This window comes from Theropithecus gelada, chromosome 2, assembly GCF_003255815.1.
Source record: "Theropithecus gelada isolate Dixy chromosome 2, Tgel_1.0, whole genome shotgun sequence".
NCBI lineage: Eukaryota > Metazoa > Chordata > Mammalia > Primates > Cercopithecidae > Theropithecus > Theropithecus gelada.
In genome coordinates, this window is record NC_037669.1 from 174,051,710 (window position 1) to 174,056,559 (window position 4,850).

Below are 4,850 nucleotides of genomic sequence, written 5' to 3' on the forward strand. Positions count from 1 at the left end.
TCCCAGCACTTTGAGAGACCAAGGCAGGATAATCACTTGAGCCCAGGAGTTCAAGACCAGCCTGGGCAACATAGTAAGGCCCTGCCTTTATTTATATATTTATTTATTTATTCTTTTGAGACCGAGTCTCACTCTGTCACCTAGGCTGGAGTGCAATGGTGCAATCGTGGCTCACTGCAAGATCCACCTCCTGGGTTCAAGTGATTCTCCTGCCTCAGCCTCCTGAGTAGCTGGCATTACAGGTGCCCGCCACCATGCCTGGCTAATTTTTGTATTTTTAGTAGAGACAGGGTTTCAGCACATTGGTCAGGCTGGTCTCGAACTCCTGACTTCAGGAGATCCGCCAGTCTTGGCCTCCCAAAGTGCTGGGATTACAGGCATGAGCCACCACGCCTAGCCTGAGGCCCTTTCTTTAATAAAACAACAACTTGGTAGACTGTCCTGGAGTAAAAAATAAATACAACAACAACAACAAAAGGAAATCAAGAGGGATAAAAATGTCCTCATTTAATCTATTATTATTGTGCACTCTGCCTAGTATATATAAGATATATATAAGATGGTATCACAAAAACTTAGAAAGTACAAATACAAGTGGTTGACACTTGTAATCCCAGCACTTTGGGAGGCTGAGGCAGGCAGATCACCTGAGGTCAGGAGTTTGAGACCAGCCTGATCAATATAGTGAAACCCCGTCTCTACTAAAAATACAAAAATTAGCTGGGTGTGGTGTCATGCACCTGTAATCCCAGCGTCTTGGGAGCCTGAGGCAGAAGAATCACTTGAACCCAGGAGGCAGAGGTTGCAATGAGCTGAGACTGTACCATTGCACTCCAGCCTGGCCAACAAGAGTGAAACTGTCTCAGAAAAAAAGAAAAGGTAAAAGAGTTATACTTCTAAGACATATTTACCATGCCCTCTGTGAAGGTACATCTGTTGGCACTGCTTCCTTTAATTGCAATACTTGAATTACTAGCCATTCCAATCAGTTAGTAGTTAGGGTGCTATGGCCTGAATGTTTGTGCTCTCCTCTCCCAATTTTTCTGTCACCAGACCCTGAATTTGCCGGCATCTTGATCTTGGACTCCCAACCTCCAGAAATATGAAAAATAAATTTTTGTTGTTTATAAACCACCCAGTCTATGGTAATTGGTTATAGCGATCCTAATGCACTGCGACATAGGCTCGTACTAACAGCTGTAATAAATAGACCTCAAAATATATAGTACTGAAACATAATAACAGTTTATTTCTTGGTCACCTAAGAGGTTGTTGTTTCTGAGGGGTGGTGGACCCTCTCTGTATCAGGGCCCCTTATGTTACATTAAGTTTATTATGTAGCTCTCCTTTCCTCAAATCCTCACTGTCATCAACATCTAGCCAGTAAAGGGGGAAATAGAGCAGAGAAGAGACTTACGTATGTCTTGAAATAATGTCATAGATCATTATTCTGTTCCATAGATCAGAATTCGTTCCATAGATCAGAATTCAATTGTGTGGCTGCAACTAACTACAAGGCAAGTTTGGAAAAATAGTCTAGTTGTGTGCTCAGCAAGAAGTGGAAACTCATTTTTGCTGCACGGTTGACAAACCCGGACGCAGAGTCTTTGTGCAGCATACGAAAGACAAACAATTACCAAGCTCTTCAAACCATACTAGATGGATCTTAAAGGTGCCAGTCGGCTGACTGCTGGAGTCAGTCAGTAGCAGAAACGCTTCGGATGAGAATCCACCTTCTTTAGCTGTCCTGAGAGTGCTTAAAACTTAGTATCTAAAAATAATTCTAACATTCAATAATAGTTGTACCAATATACCAAAGTAGGCCCCATAGTAAAGCACTTTGTCAGCTTCAAGACAGGATAGATGGCCTCTTAGGAACGGACTGAGTCCTCCTTTTCTCCTCCCTCCTCCTTCTAATGAATCAGCCACATTGTTTGGGAAGGCTTTTGAGACCATTATCCGGATGTCTCATTGCTCTGACACTACCACTTTGGGTGCTAGAATTTCAATCATGAAGACCAATGAGACTTAACCAGTTCATTTTCTTAACATTTTGTCAACAAATGAAATAAACTTTTCTTATAAAATGACTGGTAAGAAAAAAGTTATTTCTCTCGACCTATTCACACAAGTAAACAGTGAATCTTTCAACATTCAAGCCAGAGATCAGAATTTTATTTGAAGAAGATGACAACTTTGTGGTTAATGGTGTTCTTTTTGTACTTACTCGCTCTTCCAGATCAACGACAGAGAATAATTGGACATTCTGTAGATGGCTTCACGAGAGAAGAACTTACAACCCATGTTGGGTTTTTTCTGTTGTTGTTTTTTTTTTTTTAGTTCGAAAAGGATGTTCCTGGGGGATAATATAATTATGTTTATATTTCAGACGAAACTGTCTGTGTTGGAGGTGTTCAATTTGTAGCCTAAATGGTTGACTCAGACATGTCTACACATAGAACAGCCAAATAATAATTAAGAGCTGCCAGTGAACACCACCACACTAGATATTATCAGTGTTTACCCGTAGTGTCTGCTCATATTTACAAATCACTTTATAATGTTCATGAAAGTATTTTGCCTCAATTATTTATTTCTAACTAGTCATATAGCATGGGTGGATAGTCTTTCTTTTTTAAAAATTCCTGATTACATCTCCTAAAGCAAAACCAACAATGTAATTAATTTAGAGTTGTTTTTCCTTAAAGAAACATTAAACATCAAAATCCACCTAAGCAAACACAAAAGTACATAATTCTTACAAAAATGCTTTAAAATATCATTTATTTCTATTTTGTGGCCAGTTAGGAGAGAGGGGAGCAAATAGGAAGGGAGAAAAAAGAAGCAGGAGGCAGGCGTGGAAAGTAGAGACCCGGATAGAGGGATGAGAAGACATAAAAAGGAAAAGGAAAACATAAGTGATCAAGGAATGAGTTGACAGGAGAAACAAAGCAGGGGAGAGAATGAGAAAGAAAATGGAGGAAGAGGCTGGGCTCAGTGGCTCACGCCTGTAAATCCCAGCACTTTGGGAGGCCAAGGTGGGCGGATCATCTGAGGTCAGGAGTTCGAGACCAGCCTGGCAAACATGAAGAAACCCTGTCTCCACTAAAAATACAAAAATTAGCCGGGTGTGGTGGCGCACACCTATAATCTCAGCTACTCAGGAGGCTGAGGCAGGAGAATTGCTTGAACCCAGGAGGCAGAGGTTGCAGTGAGCCGAGATTGTGCCAATGCACTCCAGCCTAGGCAACAAGGGTGAAACTCCATCTCAAAAAAAAAAAAAAAAAGTGGGGGACATTTGGATAAAGTGAAGAGCAGAACCTACCTATTAGGGAAGGGAAGTGGATTGGGTTTCCTACCCTGTCTGTAGACGCCATGAAGAGCCATGTCTCTCCAGCCAGAAATATATTCTTACTTAAGTAACTCCTTACAACCAACTTCTTTATAAATTTTATAGATTCTTTCTTAAAAATTGAAATATAATTGACACACCATAAAATTCATCCTTTAAAAATATATAGCTCAGGATTTGTGGTAAGTTCACAAGGTTATGCAATCTTCACCACTAATTAATTCAAGAATATTTTCATACTTACCTGGGAGGTGAAATACCATCATCACAAAGGTGATTTTCCCAGGGTGAGGCTTATCCATTGCACTCTGGATGTGCTGATCCCTGCAATTTCTCCAAATGTGGAGAACTCAACTGCATAATCTTTGGCAGTGGGAAACTGTGTTCACACTCTCTTCTGTAACAACAACAACAACAATGAAAAAAAAATATATATATATATATATATATTTATCACCCCTAGGAAATCATGTGTTTACTACATTAGCACTAACTTTCCATCTTTTCCTCCCTCTAGCTCCTGGAAACCAATAATCTCTTTTCTGTCTCTATAGATTTGCATATTCTGGAAATTTCTTTTCTTTTCTTTTCTTTTCTTTTCTTTTTTTTTTTTTTTTTTTGAGACAAGGTTTCGTCGCTCTTGTTGCCCAGGCTGAAGTGCAATAGTGCGATCTCGGCTCACTGCAACCTCCGCCTCCCAGGTTCAAGCGATTCTCCTGCCTAAGCCTCCTGAGTAGCTGGGATTATAGGCGCCTGCCACTACATCCTTTTAATTTTTGTATTTTTAGTAGAGATGGGGTTTCACCAGGTTGTCCAGGATGGTCTCAAACTCCCGACCTCAGGTGATCCACCTGCCTTGGCCTCCCAAAGTGCTGGGATTACAGGCGTGAGCCACCGCGCCCGGCCTGGAAATTTCATATAAACAAAATAACCAAATATGTGGCATTTGGTGTGTGCCTTCTTTCAGTTACCCTAATGTTTTTAAGGTTTATCCATGTTATAGCATGTATTACTATTTCAGCCTTATTTTATTTTATTTTATTTTTTATTTTTTGAGACAGTCTTGCTCTGTCACCCAGGCTGGAGTGCAGTGGCACGATCTCGGATCACTGCAACCTCCGCCTCTCAAGTTCAAGCAAATCTCCTGCTTCAGCCTCCTGAGTAGCTGGGACTACAGGCACACACCAACACACCCAGCTAATTTTTTTTATTTTTAGTAGAGATGGCGTTTCACCATGTTGGTCAGGCTGGTCTCGAACTCCTGACCTCAGGTTATCCACCAACCTCGTCCTCCCAAAGTGCTGGGATTGCAGGTTTGAGGCACTGCACCCAGCCTATTTCATCCCTTTACAGCTGAATAATATTCCATTGTATGAATATATCACCTTTTATTTATCCATTTTTCAGTTGACATTTGAATTGTTTCTACTTTTTTGATATTATGAATAATGTTGCTCTGAACAGTCCTATGATTTTTTGTGTGAATGTATGTTTTCAG

The 4,850-nt window shown here is 40.6% G+C and overlaps 1 non-coding gene across 1 annotated transcript; it reads left to right on the forward strand.

Moving 5' to 3' along the window:
• The first annotated feature begins 3,588 nt into the window (after window positions 1-3,588).
• On the forward strand, window positions 3,589-3,752 carry LOC112619981. Its single transcript, XR_003118450.1, has one exon. It is a non-coding gene; the product is annotated as a U1 spliceosomal RNA (small nuclear RNA).
• The last annotated feature ends 1,098 nt before the right edge of the window (window positions 3,753-4,850 follow it).